Here is a 19,540-nt window from a genome sequence, read left to right as displayed (position 1 = left end):
TGAGCCCTCCTTGGCAAGGGATCTGGATATTTTCCTCGCCCTGGCCACCTAGGAACCTGGGCACATTCCCACCGCTGAGGAGGGCAATGCTGCCCAGCCCCAAGGTCCAGGTCTGCAGCTCCAAGCCTCCTCCAGAGCATGACTGGCAACCCCTGAATTCCAGAAAACTGCCTCAGAAACAAAGGGGCTCCAAGTTCCCATCGTGGCTCAGTGGTAATGAACCCAACTAGGAATCATGAGGGCGAGGGTTCGATCCCTGGCCTCGCTCAGTGGGTTAAGAATCTGGCGTTGCTATGAGCTGTGGTATAGGTTGCAGACACAGCTCGGATCTGGCATTGCCGTGGCTGTGGTGTAGGCCGGCAGCTGCAGCTTCGATTCAACCCCTAGCCTGGGAACTTCCATATGCTGCAGGAACAAACAAAGGGGTTCCGCCAGCACAGGACCAGCCACAGAAATGCTGGACACTCAAATCCAGATGGTCATTTGTCCGATGGTCCAAGTGACATCAGAATTAATAATTCAGATGAGTCAAGAATGCTAAGTGCGAGCCCAGACTAGCCTTATTCCTATGACACCATATGTTTAAAATAAGCTTGCAAACAAGTCACAACATTTACCAGCCTACCCAGAGGAGAGGTTTATTCTCTGCCAAACACGCTTGGTATTGGGAGTAAAACAAATGAAATCACCTCTACAAACGGTCCCTCCTGCCAGACTGATTAAATGCCTCTGTGTGTGTGTGTGTGTGTGTGTGCGCACGCGTGTGCGTGTGTGTCCATCAGCCTCATCTGTTCTAACATTTAGGCCCCCAGAGGCCAGGCCACTAAATCGGATTGACTGATAATTCCAGGGATTTCTGGGGGAAGCGGGGGGTGGGGGGCAGACACCTAAACCACAGACTCACAGTATGGGTTTAATTTCAAAATACCCAAGCTGGGGTTTCCCTTCGTGGCTCAGCGGAAACGAACCCGACTAATATCCATGAGGACTCAGGTTCGACCTCTGGCCTCGTTCAGTGGGATAAGGATCTGGCATTGCCGCAAACTGTGGTGTAGGTCGAAGACACAGCTGAGATCCCACATTGCTGTGGTTGTGGTGTAGGCCAGCAGCTGTAGCTCCAATTCGACCCCTAGCCTGGGAACCTCCATATGCTGTGGGAGTGGCCCTGAAAAAAAAAAAAGCTAAATACCCAAGCTGGTTTTGTGGTGACTCTACCTGGCTCCTGCCTCCTCCATCCTCAGACCCTACCACCACCAACCCAGAGAGGGAGAGTATCTGTCCCTTTAAATTCCAGGTTCCCTGGAATTCCCTGGGGGTGGACAAGCAGACCCTCACCCATCTTCTCCACCCTCTCCCCAATCTGATACTGATTAATTGCAGGGTTGGGCACCCAAAACAGGCTGGACCACATTATTTCGATGTTGGCTCTTTCCACTGGTCGCTGCCTTGAAGCCACAGTAATCAGCAGCAGCTTTTAGCTTGTCATTCTCCTGACACTCTTCACTTAGACCAGGAAATGGCAAATGTGATGGAAGTAAGAACTTCATTATCTGTCTCGTCCTTTCCAAGAGATGAGGGTTGGAGGATGGAGGAGAGGACCCAGCATCCGGAAGCCAGATCTGCAGGTGATGCTCAGACCATCGGGTGGATTGTGGATCATACCCAGGGCCCAGGGCCCACCAGCAGCACCTCCACACACGTCAACCATCCAGGCTCCTCCCTTGGGAGTGTGGGCCTGCCCTGCCAGCCTCTCTTACCCCAGGGAGTCCTGGGGGGCTTCAGGTGCCAGGCTGCCTCTCTCCTCACAGAGTCTGCACCTGATCCCAGCACCAGTCCAGACAAGTCTTCTGTGAAAACCAGGAAAAGGCGCCCCCTCTTGGCAGATGGAGTTGAGGATTGGGTGCAGGCTGGACTTTTGTTTGTTTGTTTGTTTTGTCTTTTTGCCTTTTCTAGGGCCGCTCCGGCTGCATATGGAGGTTCCCAGGCTAGGGGTCGAATCGAAGCTGTAGCCACTGGCCTACGCCAGAGCCACAGCAACGCGGGATCCGAGCTGCGTCTGCAACCTACACCACAGGTCACGGCAACGCCAGATCCCTAACCCACTAAGCGAGGCCAGGGATCGATCCCGCAACCTCATGGTTCCTAGTCGGATTCGCTAACCACTGCGCCACAATGGGAACTCCTGCAGGCTGGATTTTAAACCCACTTCATCCCTGATGAGCCTGTCCAGGACAGGAAGGGATCTCCGGTGGCCCTCCCTGAGTCCTTTCCTTCGAGAGCCAAGAGCCCTGACTGCCTGTACTCTGATGTGTGGACCCACAAATGTCCCTTCTCTTAATGGGGCCTCAGTTTCCTCTTCTGTCAAAGGGACCAGAAAGTTCTCATTGTGGCTCAGCAGTAACGAGCGTGACTAGCATCCATGAGGATGCAGGTTCAATCCCTGGCCTTGCTCAGTGGGTTAAGGATCTGGCGTTGCCAAGAGCTGTGGTGTAGGTCACCGTTGCAGCTCGGATCTGGTGTTGCTGTGGCTGTGGTGTAGGCCAGCAGCTGTAGCTCTGATTGGACCCCTAGCCTGGGAACTTCCATATGCTTCGGGTGCAGCCCTAAAAAAATAAAACAGAACAAAAAATTGACCAGTTTTCTTCCTCCTCTTAACCCTGACATTTGCAGGTCGGAAACAGTGGCTCCTGCTGCCTGGATCCCCCAATTCCCCACACCCAGGGGGCCTGTGACTTGTGAATGCAGGCACTTCGAAGGTGAATGTGAAGGGCAAGAACCTGGTTGCTGGACAAAGAACCCCCCAGACCTGCTGCTTTGCTCTAAACTGGCTCAGTCAGGGTCAGGCCCTCTGTAGGGCTGGCAAGAGGCCTGAGATGAGTGCCTTCGCCCAGCAGGGGGTAGCTCCTTGTCCTCCCACTGCTGATAGTCCCCCTTCTGCTCCAAGGGGCAGCCAGAGGTTGGAGATGTCTCTGGCTGCCTGCCTCCCCCCTTCTCACAGCTGTGGTTGCACTCCCATCTCTGCTCTGGGCTTCTGCCAATGCTGAATTCATGTGCCATCTCAGAGGGAGGGATCCTGGGTGGGCAGACAGATGGAAGGGAGATGCTTCCGGCCCCCTACTGTAACTGAGCAGGGCCCTGTGGGGCTTCTGGGCGCACAAGTCTTTCTGTGTCCTCCAGGTCTGTTTTTTTTGTTTGTTTGTTTTCTTTGTTGTCTTTTTAGGGCCACACTGGCGACATATGGATGTTCCCAGGCTAGGGGTCGAATCAGAGCTATAGCCGCCAGCCTACGCCATAGACACAGCAATGAGGAATCCGAGCCACGTCGACCTACGCCACAGCTCATGGCAACGCCAGATCCTTAACCCACTGAGCGAGGCTGGGGATTGAACCTGCATCCTCATGGATGCTAGTCAGGTTCGTTAACCACTGAACTCCCCTCCATCTCTTGGATTAGAGAATAAGCCTCAGCCTCTGTGAACTTCCCTGAGTTCCAAAGGGCAGTCGCTAATCAGGGAAAGGAGGGGATGCAGAGACCAGGGAGTTGCTGTCAAGAGACAATAGTGCAGCCTGGGGGCAGGTCCTGGTCCCTCCTCAAGGAATATGGATAACAATATCTTTGAGTTCTGCAGAACTAAAGCTCCCAACAAATGGAAGCAGTACTTGATGAAGCATTCTTCATTCTGGGAAAAAGAAGGATCAGTCCTGGGACCACTAAACACCAGCTTTGAGAAACAATGAGACCTCACCTCTACCCTGATCCTTATCTGTGGCCCTATGGCCCTGTTTTCCACTCCCCAACCTATAAAACCACCTCTTAATCTCTCCCAAGTGGGACACAGTCTTTAAGGCATTAAACCACTGTGACCCCCTTTGCCTGGCAAAGCAATAAAGCTATCTTTTTCTCCTGTACCCAAAACCCTGTGTCTGCGTTTCAGTGCCCATTGGCAGACAGAATTTCAGCAACACTACCCACATCCTCCCAGGATGCGCCTCTGCCCTCATTTGCAGGTCCTAAGCAAGCAGGACAGAGTCCCTGAATTTAACTGATGTCACTACCTCGGACAGGAGCAAGGTGTGTGATAGGGACACAGGACTGGGCTTGCAGGGGCCGGTCTGGCATAATTCAGACGTCCCTGTTGGCCCTCAAGCAATCTCTGGGAGAGTCCATGAGCAAATGTGTCCTGAACAGGAGGGAGCTGGAGTGGGTGATCCTAGCAGACCTCATGGCTGGTCAGAGTTTGAGCAGACCTGGGTTGAATCTCTGCTCTTCTACGTCCTAACTGTGTGACCTTGGACAAGTAATTGGATTCAACAGTGTTTCAGTTCCCAGGTGCAAAATAAGAGGAAATAGAGCCATTCTAAAGGGTTGCGATCATGCCATAGATAATAAATACCTAGCCCAGAACCTAACATCTGGGAGGTGCTCAGTAAATGGCGGTATGACTCTTGTGATTCCCATGGACAGGTAACCACACAGTACTTTTAGTGCAGTGCACTGGGCTTTGTGGCCTTGGGCAAATTGCATCCCCTCTCTGGGCCATCTGTAAAATGAGGGATTTGGAGGAGAGGAAACCCCAGGTCATCATTTATCTGCATTCTGGGTTGATGAGGGGGAGGCTGTGCTGCTGCATCATTTATGAGTTTCAGGTCCTGGGACCCTGGAAAGGTTTGGAGAAGGGTGGAGAGAGGGGAAGACAGAGAGAAGGCGGAGGTGGGGGGGGGAGAGGGAGGGAGAAGAAAAGAAGGAGGAATGAGAAGGAAGTTTCAGCTGGGCTGCTCCAGTCTCTGCAGAGGATGCCGGAAATGAGTTAGCTCCCGAGATGCCTGAAGGCCTTGTGGCTCATGGTAGATAGGGGCAGGTTTAGCTCTTCCTAGAGGGCTGATGTCCAGAGTCTGGCCCCCGTGGATTCCAGGAATAGACCACTGTACTTGGAGTCACTGCCACCCCTGATCCAGAGGACAGCATTTGGCTGAGAGCCAGCAGGTGAGCCATTATTTCCGCCTCGAGTGTGCCCGGTGTGCACGTGTGCCCAGGGCAGCCTCCATTGCCCTTCTTTGGAGGCGAGGGGCAGGACAGAGAGGCAAGAGATCAGACGAGGGGAGAGAACTTTTCTGGCTCTTTCCTGGAGTTCCAAGACCAGAACCTTCTCACTAGGCAAAGATGGCCGCTCCCAGGGGATCACTGGGGTCAGAACAGCCAGCCTGGGAGCAAGCTCTCTGGCCATGGCCGTGCAGTCTGCCCCCTGGTGGGCACTCCTGCTCCCTTTCCTGAATTGTGGTTAAAAAGCATGCTCTTACGGGGGAGTTCCCGTCGTGGCGCAGTGGTTAACGAATCTGACTAGGAACCATGAGGTTGTGGGTTCGGTCCCTGCCCTTGCTCAGTGAGTTAACGATACGGCATTGCCGTGAGCTGTGGTGTAGGTCGCAGACTCGGCTTGGATCCTGCGTTGCTGTGGCTCTGGCGTAAGCCGGTGGCTACAGCTCCGATTCAACCCCTAGCCTGGGAACCTCCATATGCCTCGGAAGCCGCCCAAAGAAATGGCAAAAAGACAAAAAAAAAAAGCATGCTCTTACGGAGTTCCCCTTGTGGCACAGCAGAAACGAATCCGACTAGTGACAGTGAGGATGTGGGTTCGATCCCTGGCCTCGCCCAGTGGGTTAAGGATCTGGTGTTGCTGTGAGCTGTGGTGTAGGTTGCAGACATGGCTTGTGTCCTGCACTGCTGTGGCTGTGATGTAAGCCGGTGGCTACAGCTCTGATTGGACCCCTAGCCTGGGAACTTCCATATGCCATGGCACGGCCCTAAAAAGCAAAAAAAGAAAAAGAAAAGGATCAGCAACCCATGGCCTCAAATTTCACTTTTGAGCTGTGAGTCCTTGAGAAAATTGCTTTCTCCTCTCAGGAGTAGTTGTCTGTAAGAAGAGGGTACTACTGGGAGCACTAACACACCATAATGCGGGTCCCGGGCTCAGGATACCAAGGCCTAAAGGGCTAAGGAGGAGGGGAGGTGGAAGTCAATCTCTCCTGCCTTCTCCCTCTTCCCTTCCTCACTCCATTCCTCCTTTGGCACGGGGCAGCCATGCATGTGCCCATGGCGGGTACAGGGACCCCCACAGACAGCCCCTCTAGCCCGCCTCCCTACCCTACCCCACTTTCCAGCTGCCTCTTGGGGAGGCCCACACCTAGGCTACCCCTGGCTGCTTTAGTGTCAGCAAACCCTACTAAAATGCTTTATAGGAGTTCCTGCTGTGGCTCAGCTATAACAAATCCAACTAGTATCCTTGAGGATAGAGGTTCGATCCCTGGCCTTGCCCAGGGGGAGGATCTGGCATTGCTGTGAGCTGCAGTGTAGGCTGCAGACACATCTTGGATCCAGCGTTGCTGTGGCTGTGGTGTAGGCCAGCAGCTGTAGCTCTGATTCAACCCCTAACCTGGGAACTTCCATATGGCTTGAATGTGGTCCTAAAAAGAAAAAAAAAAAAAAAAAAAAATGCTTTGCAGCAGGTGAATGAAGCAAGAAGAATCTTCCTAGACTCTCCCTTGGCATTTAGCACATGAACTGCTTGTTGTGTGTGTCTAGATATGAGCCCTGGAGGAGCAGGCAGCCTGTTGGCCAGTGTGAATGGCCTGGTTTGGGGGGGGTGGGGTGCAGGGGAGCTGATGCAGCCTCGATGAATGCACAGGTCTTGGACCCAAAGTAGAAGGTCTGGGTCTCTGGCTGACTCACGGAGCCTGGGAAACCCTCTCCCTGCTGGGCCACAGGCAGGGGTGGGAAGTCAGGGCCTGCAGGGGCTTTGTACCCTATACAATTGCAGCCACTCTTCTGGATAAAGGGGCAAACAAAGGGGCCTTCGGAAGTGGCCACGCTGCTCAGCACCCGGGAGGCCCCAGGAAGCCAACTCTCACTTGCCGCCCACCCAGGCATCCTCCCCGCCGACCCCCGCCCCACCACAGGGGCCAGCTGGGCCCCAGCCGCCCCATAGCCTGGGCAGCTGTGCTGGGAGTTAATGAAAGCTGAGGGAACACTCCCCCACTGGCCAGGGGGCCTGGAAAGCACCAGAAGAATCCCCACCAGGGGCAGGTGGGGGAGCTAAAATACTGCATTCTTACTTTCCAGGACTGCAACAGGAACCGGTAACTGATGAGAGTGGGCTTCAGAAAAGCCTTCAGGTAGAGTTCAGGTGTGGCTTATTGAGAACGACCCTAATATCCAAGAGGATGCAGGTTTGATCCCAGGCCTTTCTCAGTAGGTTAGGGATCCAGCGTTGCCCTGAGCTGTGGTGTATGTTGCAGATCTGGCTCAGATCCTGCATAGCTGTGGCTGCATCAAAGGCCAGCAGCTGTAGCTTCGATTCGACCCCTAGCCTGGGAACTTCCATATGCCGCAGGTGCAGCCCTTAGAAAGGAAGAAATGAAAAAGAAAGAAAGAAAGAAAGGAAGGAAGGAAGGAAGGAAGGAACAAAGGAAAGCCTTCAGGCCTCTGGTGAGGGATGGACCACTTGAGGGGTCACTGGTTTGCAAAGAGGGGGCAGCTCCAGGTTTAGAAACAGCTCCTCTTCTGAGCCATCTTCCCACGGGCCAATCACATCCATAAGGTCCCTGTCCTTTGCCAATGACCTGTCAGATGGAATCTCATCCTGGGGACCTGGGACTCTGGAAGTTTCCAAACACAGGAGTCAGCAGGCCTGGGCTTGCAGCTCTGGCTTTGTGATCTCAACAGACTTCATAACCCATTGAATCACGGTTTCTCCATCTCTAAATAAAGCTTGTACAGAAATAACGCTTGTAGGATGGGGTGCGCATTATATGAGATGATGGGTATCAGGCCCTGGCACATAGGACAGGCTCTGCAGGCCCTGTTTAAATGCGGAATGATCATTAGTTCTAAATTATTCAAAAGTCCAATGATCAAACTAAGCTTTCCAGTGATCTTAGTAATAGATGTGGTTTGTTGGGGTGAAAGTAGCGGGCAATAACGTCTTCTCCTAGAGTATCCACCCAGCCTCTTAAAAAGTAACTTTTTAGGGAGTTCCCTTTGTGGCAGAGAGGAAATGAGTCTGACTAGTACCCAGCCATGAGGATTCAGGTTTGATCCCTGGCCTCACTCAGTGGGTTAAGGATCCAGCATTGCCCTGAGCTGTGGCATAGGTCACAGACCAGACTCTGATCCTGCATGGCTGTGGCTGGGGTGTAGGCCAGCAGCTGTAGCTCCAATTCAACCCCTGGCCTGGGCCTGGGAACCTCCATATGCCGCAGGTGCCGCCCAGCTGCCCAAAACAGATGGAAAAAAAAAAAAGTACGTTTTTAAAATCTGGAATAACTTTGTGGGGGGCCTGTTGTGCCCCCACCATAACTTTAGACTTAACAGGCAAATTGCAGGTTCCCGCACACCCTTCACCCAGATGCACCAAACATTAACATCTTTTACAACCGTGATACCTTTGTCAAAACTAGGAAGTTAACATTCCTACAATACTATGAACTAAACTCCAGACTTAGTTGTATTTCATCAGTTTTTCCACTAATGTCCTTTGTTCCAGGGTCCAGCCCACATTGCCTTTAGCCACCTGCTTTTCTTTTCTTTTCTTTTTTTTTTTTTTTTTTTCTTTTAAGGGCTACACCTGTGGCATATGGAAGTTCCCAGGCTAGGGGTCAAATTGAAGCTGCAGCTGCCAGCCTCCACTACAGCAACTTATGGCAACATTGGATCCTTAACCCACTGAACGAGGCCAGAGATCGAATCCAAAACCTCATGGTTTCTAATAGGATTCGTTTCCGCTGGACCACTATGGGAATGCCTATTTCAGGTTCTTAACTTGCTGAGGCATAATGGGAACTCTCCAGCCACCTGCTTTTGATTTTTATTTTTTAAAATGTTTTATTATGATTGCTTTACAATGTTCTTTCAATTTTCTGGCTGTTGTATAGCAAAGTGACCCAGTCATGCAGATGTATATATTCCCACCGGGTTTTTGCTTTGTTTTTTTTGTTTTTTTTTTGTTTTTTTTTTGGCTTTTTAGGGCTGTACCTGCAGCATATGGAGGTTCCCAGGCTAGGGGTCTAATCAGAGCTGTAGCCGCCAGCCTACGCGAGAGCCACAGCAACGTGGGATCTGAGCTGCATCTGCAACCTACACAACAGCTCACGGCAATGCTGGATCCTTAACCCACTGAGCGAGGCCAGGGATCGAACTTGCAACCTCATGGTTCCTAGTTGGATTCATTTCCGATGCACCATGACAGGAGCTCCCCCACTGGCTTTTTAATGGATGAAAGGACAGAAGTATTTGACGTGTTCTCCTGAAGAAGCTGATGAGCTTCCTCTATCCCCCTCCCCCCACCTGGGGCCAAGGCAGAGTTCCCAGTAAAGCTGCTTCCACAGTGGCCTCAGGATCCAGGCAAGGGTTTTGTTGTTTTTTTTTGTTTTTTTTTTTTTTTCCTGTCTTTTTAGGGCTGCACCTGTGGCATATGGAAATTCCCGGGCTAGGGGTCGAATCGGAGCTGTAGCCACCAGCCTATGCCACAGCCACAGCAACGCAGGATCCAAGCCACGTCTGCAACCTACACCACAGTTGATGGCAACACCGGGGATCAAACCCGCAACCTCATGGTTCCTAGTTGGATTCGTTTCCGCTGAGCCACAACAGGAACTCCCCCCGTGCAAGTGTTCTGTTGAGGCTTCAGCATCAGGAAGTAGGACGTTCCTGTTGTGGCTCGGTGATTACGAACTTGACTAGTATCCAGGAGAATGTGGATTGGATCCCTGGCCTTGATCAGAGGATTAAGGATCCTGTGTTGCTGTGGCTGTGGTGCAGGCCGGCAGCTGTAGCTCTGATTTGACCCCTAGCCTGGGAACCTCCATATACTGTGGGTGTAGCCATAAAAAAAAAAAAAGTAACCTATCAGAAGTGGGTTTCCTAAACTCATGAGTGCATGTAGGGGTGCCCTTCACAGAGCTCTGGGTTCATGAAGGATTCTGGTGACTTCTTACTAGTTCAGGACTCCTCAGGGAGCTTTTCAGCACTGTGCCAGACCACACAGATGGGAACTGGCACCCCAGGAACATCTGAGTGTCCCTGTGCCCTGGTGGCTTGGGTCTGCGCATACCCTCATCTCCAAGTCAGGCCATCCTATAGCTCAGGGCGTGGTTCTCCCCCTACCCCAACCCTGAGCACTTGAATGAGAACCGGAAGGAGCCCCAGCCCATCCCCCAAGCCCACTCCTGCCACTCCTCCCTCAAAGCCCGGTCTTGGGCGCTCCTGGATCCCCAAGAGCAGGGGAGGGAAGGCCCATTGGCTCCTGTGAGGATTGGACAAAGCCCTCTTTTTCTGGCAGCTGGCAGAATCTGCCAAGCCCTGAGCTCCTGAATGCCCAGTGGAGCCAGACACTGGACTCTGTTTCCAGGCAGCCCGGTGCCAAGCCTGCCACCACCCGGGGAGAAGGAGCTTTTCTTTCCTGCCAGCCGAAGCCAAGGCTCCCAAAAGAGCATCAGCGGCCACAGGGGCTGACCTTTGTTCAGGAAGCTGGGGCTTCCTGCTGGCCCCTACTGGGGAACCTCAGAGCTGAACAGGGAAGTGGGTGCCCCCCCCACACTTTGTGAGTGGGGCCTGCTCCCTCCTGACTCTGAAGCTTCTGGGGTTCCCAGCTTCAGGATTCCCAGCCTTCCTGGCTCACTGCCTCCAGGCCCCATCCACCCCCATCTGTTCATCAACTGCTCTGAAGACTTTCACAAGGCTCATCCTGTTGGCCTTGAAAGGGGCTGGCACTGAAGCCAGCTTAGGGCCATGTTTATAGGGAGGGAGAGATACCGACTGGAGTTCTGTGCCCACCCTGCAGGTAGTGGGACTCAGACCCAGGGAGGTGACTGAAGGACCCAGGGAGGGCATGGCTCGGCTCTCCAGACCCAGGGTTGGGGTGCCGTGGGGCTCCTGGGCCATTTGCTCCAAGGACTTGCCGACTTAAAAAAAAAAATTCACAACCTGAAAGTTGAGAGTTAAGTTTTTGTTGTTGTTGTCTTTTTAGGGCCACACCAATGGCATATGGAGGTTCCCAGGCTAGGGGCCAAATCGGAGCTGTAGCCGCTTGTCTACACCACAGCTCACAGCAGCGCCAGATCCTTAACCCACTGAGCAAGGCCAGGGATCGAACCTGCAACCTCATAGATGCTAGTCGGGTTCATTAACCCCTGAGCCACGACGGGAACTCCGAGTTAAGTTTTATTTGGGGCAAAATTAGGACTTAAGCCAGGGAGATGGTGTCTCAGGTAGCCCTGAGGTAGGATATATAAGAATTTTTGTAACCAAGGGCAGGAAGCAGGAACAAAAGAGGCCTGGGCTCACTGAAATCATTCCTTTGATCTGCACCTCCGCTATCCGGGCCAGGACCCCGAGTTTTCACAGCCTGCAGGACTCACCTGCTCTCACTCTTGGAGGTGATTGCTCTCACAGATGACAGTGACATTCTTTGTGTCATCCTTAACTACAGCTTGGGCAGTGGTATTTCAGAGAGCTCTGCAATACAGCCCCAAAGGGGAAAGGGGGGATATCGGGATATGATAAAGGCAAGGGGGAGGTGCGTGCAGCCAAGGACACATATGACTAAAGTTTAGGTCACTACTAGTCACAAGGAGCAGACATCATGGATTTTTGGTGTTTGTCTAGATATGAAGAGATGCAAGAATTGGGCACAGAAAATCTTTTCCTAAAATATCTTGACTATAAGAGAACCTGTTCTTCCAGTTTTCCCAGAGCACAGAGAGCCTCACTCTTGCTTTTCACCCTGAGCTCTTGAGGCGGGGGGGCAGGGGGGTGCTGCTCAGGGGCTGCTGCAGGCCGGCAGCTGCCCTGTCTCATAATTTAATCCATGTAAAAGGCCGATGACCAGTGCCAAACTTCAGTTCACAGACTCACATCCCTACCTCCACATAAGGGGTGGACCAGGGTGACCTCAGAAGGGCGTTGCACTGCTGGGGTTGTTGGATGTGGGTCCTGCATACTTGGGGTCCTGCAAGTCCAGGGCTAGCTGGGACTCTGGAAGGACTCTGAGTCATTCAGAAGACAGTCTTGGACAAAATGTCAGAGACTTTTCAGTGCAGCTTTGGGAAAGCAGGGCTGTGGGGTGCCCTCCTCCATCAATCCAGCTCAGAGGGAACCCTAAGCTGGAATACTGGGGCAGCAACAGCCCTCCTTATGAGCCCAGCCCTTATCCAGACCCCCAGGCCAGAGAGAAAGAGCAGAGAGGGAGAGAGGCACCATACTGCACACACACACACACACACACACACACACACACACACACACAAACATAAGCACAGAAACACTAAAACCCCTCCACCAATAGAACAATGGAGCCACAAAGACAAGCACCTACAATCAAGCACAGAGCAGATAACAGTGGTTGGATCCTCCTCAAAGGCACGGTTGTGTAGATCATCACACTGTAGACAAATACACACATATACACAAAGAGACATAGCAAGAAATACACACACACACACAAACACACACACACACACACACTGGAAATCCAAAAACAAACACCTCACAGACTCAGACACAAAAGAGGGACAGACACACCTTGAACCAACAAAGACAAACACACCAATGTTCCGAGGGATCCAGCCTAGGGGAAGGCAAGTACCTTCTATGCAGAGAACTTGAAAACAATAAAACACACCTTCAGGAGTTCCCGTCATGGCTCAGCAGTAATGAACACGGTACAACTAGTATCGTATCAGCAGTAATGACTAGTAGTCCTGAGGACACGGGTTCAATCCCTGGCCCCCCATCAGCGGGTTAAGGATCCAGCGTTGCCATGAGCTGTGATGTATATCACAGATGCAGCTCAGATCCCACATTGCCATGGCTGTGGTGTAGACCAGCAGCTGTAGCTTTTATTTGACCCCTGGCCTGGGAACTTCCATGTGCCACAAGTGTGGCCCTAAAAAGACAAATAAAAATAATAAATAAATAAATAAATAAATAAAATCTATTTAAAAAACACCTTCTAGTCTACTTTTTTTATCACATTGTACTGGCAGTTCTTTGACCATATCAGAGACAAGCTATTCCTTCCCCTTCCCCGAGTTATTTGTTAATTCTAACCAGCTGAGGTTTTTGTTTTTGTTTTTTGTTTTTTGGTGGTTTTTTTTTTTTTTTTTGGTCTTTTGGGCCTCACCCTCAGCATATGGAAGTTTGCAGGCTAGGGGTTGAATCAGAGCTGTAGCCATTGGCCTACACCACAGCCACAGCAACGCCAGATCTGAGCCACGCCTGCAACCTACACCACAGCTCATGGCAACACCAGATCCTTAACCCACTGAGTGAGGCCAGGGATTGAACCTGCGTCCTCATGGATCCTAATTGGGTTCATTTACCACTGAGTCACAAAGGAAACTCCCCTACTGGATTTTTTTTTCCAGATTATTTTTATTGTGGTAAAATACACATAACAGTTTACTATTTTAACCATTTTTCTATTTTAACCACTTTTAAGAATATGTTAAACAGTGTTAAGTACATTCACAGGAGTTCCCACTGTGGAACAGCGGAAACGAATCCAACTAGGAACCATGAGGTTTCGGGTACAATCGCTGGCCCTGCTCAGTGGATTAAGGATCCAGTATTGCCGTGAACTGTGGTGTAGGTCGCAGATGTGGCTCGGATCTGGCGTTGCTGTGGCTCTGGCGTAGGCCAGCAGCTGTAGCTACGATTGGACCCCTAGCCTGGGAACCTCCATATGCTGCGGGTACAGCCCTAAAAAGCAAAAATAAAGATACATTCACAATGTTGAATAACCATTACCACTATTTCCAGAACTTTTTCATCATCCCAATCAGAACCCTTGCACCCATTAAACAATAATTTCCACTCCACTCCAGGAGGGATCGAACCCGTGTCCCTCATGGAACCGGTGTCCCTCAGGCCAGAAATCAAACCTGCATCCTCATGGATACTAGTCAGATTCATTTCTGCTAAGCCACGACAGGAAGTCCACATTTGACCTTTTATATCTTAACCTGTTGGCTTTAATAATAAACACATAGATTTCAAGTAAGCACATTTTTATTATTTTTCCTTTCATTAACCCCGTGTTCCATGCAGATATTAATCCCAACTGCGCCTAGCTCCAAACAGCTGGCTCCTTATTCAGTTCCCGTGTTTGGAATTAACTGACTGTTTTCAGGTGCAGTTTGTCTCCAAGCCTTAGCTCTGTGATGGGAAGTTGTAGAAACTAAACTTGAATGGCTTAGTTTTATTTGTATTTAAAATTTAAAATAGTGAATCAGAGTGTGAGTTGTGAGGCCAAAATAGTTTTGTTAGGAAAGTGCAAATTTTAGATGATACAGGAAATATTTTACTGAATTTGAACAGTTTGTTTAGAATTAAAGTTTCTTCTTTTTAGACTTTCATTCTTATTTAGTCCTAATGTAATTGTGTGCATTACTGAGATACAACAATATGTAGGTATATATTAACATAATGTAACTTAAAAATGTGTATCCCTTTTTCCTTTTGTGTACTATAATGGTTATTTAATGGTTATTGCATTTTTTTTTTTTTTGTCTTTTTGCTATTTCTTTGGGCCGCTCCTGAGGCATATGGAGGTTCCCAGGCTAGGGGTCGAATCGGAGCTGTAGCCACTGGCCTATGCCAGAGCCACAGCAACGCGGGATCCGAGCCGCGTCTGCAACCTACACCACAGCTCACGGCAACGCTGGATCGTTAACCCACTGAGCAAGGGCAGGGACTGAACCCGCAACCTCATGGTTCCTAGTCGGATTCGTTAACCACTGTGCCACGACGGGAACTCCGGTTATTGCATTTTTTAATTCTATTCTATTTTATTTTGTTTTTGTCTTTTTAGGGCCACACCCTTGGCATATGGAGGGTACCAGGCTACGGATTGAATCCAAGCTGCAGCTGTAGTCCTATACCACAGCCACAGCAACACGGGATCTGAGCCTCCTCTGCAGCCTACACCACAACTAACACCAATGCCGGATCCTTAACCCAATAAGCAAGGCCAGGGATAGAACTTGCATCCTCATGGATACTAGTCAGATTCGTTACCCACCGAAACACACAAGGAACTCCTCAATTTTATTTGTTTTTGAGATGGTCTTAGTTTATACACAACATTCAATTTTTAAAAATTTGGCTGCCTGCCATTTATTAATTGTTATTCATTTCATGGTTATTATTGCCAATAATTTTTGTCTTATAGGAGAGTTAAGTATTTGCTCAGATGTATGCTAACTACACACAAACACACAGCTAAGTGCCCAAAGCCAGTGATCACAGGGTGGTTAGATCTCCTTAACGGAGAGCAGTTTGGTGATGGAGAGGTGGCTCACTGCCCACCTGGATCTGTCCAGTTTGGGTGGTGTTGGGCAAGGTGAGGACCGCAGGGGATGGGATGTCTAGAGCCAGGGGAACCCTCCTAAGGCTCCAGGTCCCTTTTCTGCTGCACTTCCTAGATCTACCACGAGGTGCCGCTGTAGCAAGGCGATCCCCACTTACTGGGCCTTCCAAGTCCACTGGTTGACGTTTGCGGAGGGAGCGCCCTCTCTGCGTCGGGACCTTGAGTGCTGGGGAGGCCAGAAGAGTAAGGCACAGCCTCTTGTCCGGGGGCATCGCACAGCCTCGGGGAGACTCACAGGGAAGCGGAGAGTGACAGTAGCCAGTGATGGGCGCTGTACAAGCACATAGATAGAAGGGACCCTGTCAGCGTAGCGTGCAGAGCGAGGGAAACTGAGCCCTGAGGAATAGCAGGAGGAGCCAGGAGCAGGAGAAAGGCGCTCCGAGTGGAGGCAGAGATGTGCACAGGCCTGGAGGTGAGCGAGGACGTGCGGGAGAGGTCAGAAGAGGGGCTGGTCGCAGAGCGCCTTTAGTCCCAGCCTAAGGAGTTTGCGCTTTGTGATGGGGACACCAGGGAGCTCCACAAAGGTCCAATTTTGGAAGTGCACTTAGCAAAGTACTGTGCTGTCATTAAAAGAGAAGAGGAGGAGGGGGAGGAGGAGAAGGAGGAGGAGGAAGAAGGGGCTGTAAAAATTAAAAATATGTAGGAGTTCCTGTGGTGGCTCAGTGGTTAAGGAACTCGACTAGCATCCATGAGGACTCAGGTTCCATCCCTGGCCTTGCTCAGTGGGTTAAGGATCTGGTGTTGCTGTGAGCAGTGGTATAGGTTGCAGATGTGTCTCAGATCCTGTGTTGCTGTGCCTGTGTTAGGCCGGCAGCTACAGCTCAGATTTGACCCATGGCCTGGGAACCTCCATGTGCTGCAGGTGCGGCCCTAAAAAGCAAATAAAAAGAAAGAGGAGACAGAGGCAGGGTAGCCTGGCCCTGTGCCCACTGAGCCAGAACACACCCCGACTACTTCCAAGACACCCAGATTTGTCCCGCTCCTGCTACCCCACAAAGCCCCTTTCCTGCTACTATCTCAATGGACCTTGCGTCCTGTGGGTTACTCAGCTTTTTAAAAATTAACCTGTAGGAAATCTTTAAATACTATAGATATCACTCCTCTTTTTATCTACATCATTGACATTTTCTCCCCAATTAACACTTTATTTTTAACTTCATATAAGCTATTTTTGGCTTCAGGTAAGTTTTGTGATTTTTATGTAATCAAAGCCAAAAATCCATTTCCTTGTGTACCTCAAGATTGTAAGACTGGATGAAGTGGTGGTTTTTCTGAGTTGACATGAAGGAGGCCTGTCCAGATGAGGGAACCGTGTGACAGGAAGGCCAGCTCACCAGCCTGTGACACAGGTGGTTCCTTGAGCTTTCCTGGGCTGGGCAAATATCCAAAGGCCCAAACCAAGACCTCACCTCCCACGACTCATCCTTCTGGATCAAATAATGACTGACAGTTCTGTCTGGGGAAGGTCACCTCCTGCCTTTGGGAGTGTGGCTGCAGGACATCCATGGGGCTAAGTGGAGGCCACTGAGGGCTGGGAGGCAGAGGAGGTGAGGTGAGTCTCAGTGCTGCAGATAACTGGCTGTGTGGCATTGGAGCAGTCTCTGCCTCTCTCTGGGCTCAGCTTCCCCTTCTATCCAAGGAGGGGGTTTCAAGGCTCCCTTTCACTTCCACCACTCTTGACATGTTTGTGGGAGAAGGTGAGTGCCATGTCTTACTCCTCCACCATCTTTTTTTTTTTTTTTGCTTTTTAGGGCCAAACCCATGGCATGTGGAAGTTCACAGGCTAGGAGTTAAATCGGAGCCACAGCTGCTGGCCACAGCCTCAGCAACATCAGATCTGAGCTATGTCTGCAACCTACACCACAGCTCATGGCAATGTCAGATCCTTAACACACTGAGCAAGGCCAGGGGTAGAACCTACATCCTCATAGATACTAGTCGGGTTTGTTAACCACTGAGCCACCACAGGAACTCCTCTCCCACTTTGTAAAGAAGGAACTTGAGACAGGAACTCTATCTCCTCTTTCCAATACGACTATTTTCTGTGCCAATCAGAAACACAGACACACTCAGACCATACTCACAGAGCTATAGATTTAACTAGCTATAGTTAAATATAGATTAAATATCTATGGTATTTAAACATTCTCCTGAGAGCTTCTCTGTGCATCTTCTGAGACTTTTCTTTTTCTTTTTGGCCTTTTGTCTTTTTAGGGCTGCACCCGCAGCATATGAAGGTTCCCAGGCTAGGAGTCTAATTGCAGCTGTAGCCGCTGGCCTACACCACAGCCACAGCAATGCCAGATTCAAGCCGTGTCTGCAATCTACACCACAGCTCACGGCAATGCCAGATCCTCAACCCACTGATCGAGGCCAGGGATCGAACCCGCAACCTCATGGTTCCTAGTCGGATTTGTTTCCGCTTCACCATGATAGGAACTCCTTCTGAAACTTTTCAGTCCCAGGAAGTGATTCCAGGCATAGACCATGAACCCTGTGAGGAACAACTGAGCTCAAGGTCTGGTGTGGATACGGATGGTCACCTCCCCTACCTCTGCTCCCTCCACTTTCTTGCCAATAGAACCCTAGTTTTGCTCAGGCAGCCACCCACTCCAGGCCCAACAAAGGATTCCTGATTGGACCAATGAGAGGTTTTCCAGAGTGGCAGCAGTTTCCCAGGCACATTTATATTTCTCTGGGACCTTTTGGCTGTTATGATGATGAGAGCATTGCCACTATTTAGTAAGCAGGGGCGGGGGCTAGAATTCCTGAAATTTCCACAGGACAAAATTTTGACCCGAATCCCACATGACTTTCAAACGTTCCACTGGACAGAGACATAGGTGAAAAATCTGAGCCTGGAATCTAATCTCACTTTATGTGTTAATGGACATGTTTTGGGCACAGCTCTAATATGTCAATCACATATACACCACAGCATAACCACCACTGTGTACATGGAGGAAACTTAAGCTATATGTCATTTAAAATCTTCCCAAGAGTTACCATTTCAACATAATCGCATAGTAGTGGTTTAGTCACAAAATAATCCATCTGTATCTATTTGTATCCATCACTGCCATATTTTTTAATGATTTCTAATTTTTCCATTATAGTTGGTTTACAGTGTTCTGTCAATTTTCTATTGTACAGCAAATTGACCCAGTCACACATACATATACACATTCTTTTTCTAACATTATCCTCCATCATGTTCCAGCACAAGTGACTAGAATATTTCCCAGTGCTATACAACAGAATCTCATTGCTTATCCATTCCAAAGGCAATAGTTTGCATCTATTAACCCCAGACTTCCAGTCCATCCCACTCCCTCCCCCATCCCTTGACAACCACAAGTCTGTTCAAGTCCATGAGTTTCTTTTCTGTGGAAAGGTTTATTTGTGCGGTATGTTAGATTCCAGACATAAGTGATATCACATGGTATTTGTCTTTCTCTTTCTGACTAACTTCACTCAGTATAAAGAGTCTCTAATTCCATCCATATTGCTATAAATGGCATTATTTTGTCCTTTTTCATGGCTGAGTAGTAGTCCATCATGTATATATACCACATATTCTTAATCTATTCATCTGTCAATGGACATTTCCATGTCTTGGCTATTGTGAATAGTGCTGCAATGAACATATGGGTGCATTTATCTTTTTCAAGGGAAGTTTTGCCTGGATATATGCCCCAGGATGGGATTGCTGGGTCATATGGTAGTTCTATATTTAGTTTTCTGAGGTACCTCCATACTGCTCTGCCTAGTGGGTTTACCAATTTACATTCCCACCAACAGTGCAGGAGCATTCCCTTTTCTCCACACCCTCTCCAGCATTGGTTGTTTGTGGACTTATTAATGATGGCCATTCTAACTGGTGTGAGGTGGTACCACACAGTAGTTCTGATTTGCATTTCTCTAATAATGAGGGATGTTGAGCATTTTTTCATATGCTTTTTGGCCATCTGTATATCTTCTTTGGAGAAATGTCTATTCAGCTCTTTTGCCCATTTTTCAATTGGGTTTTTGGGTTTTTTTGCTGTTGAGTTGTATAAGTCGATTGTATATTTTAGAGAGTAAGCCCTTGTCAGCTGCATCATTTGAAACTATTTTCT

Source organism: Sus scrofa, chromosome 7 (assembly GCF_054392235.1).
Source record: "Sus scrofa isolate SSC_HxYL_T2T_F1_AM1 chromosome 7, Sscrofa_HxYL_maternal_Yorkshire_Landrace_v2.0, whole genome shotgun sequence".
NCBI classification, from domain to species: domain Eukaryota; kingdom Metazoa; phylum Chordata; class Mammalia; order Artiodactyla; family Suidae; genus Sus; species Sus scrofa.
This window is presented reverse-complemented; position numbering follows the sequence as displayed.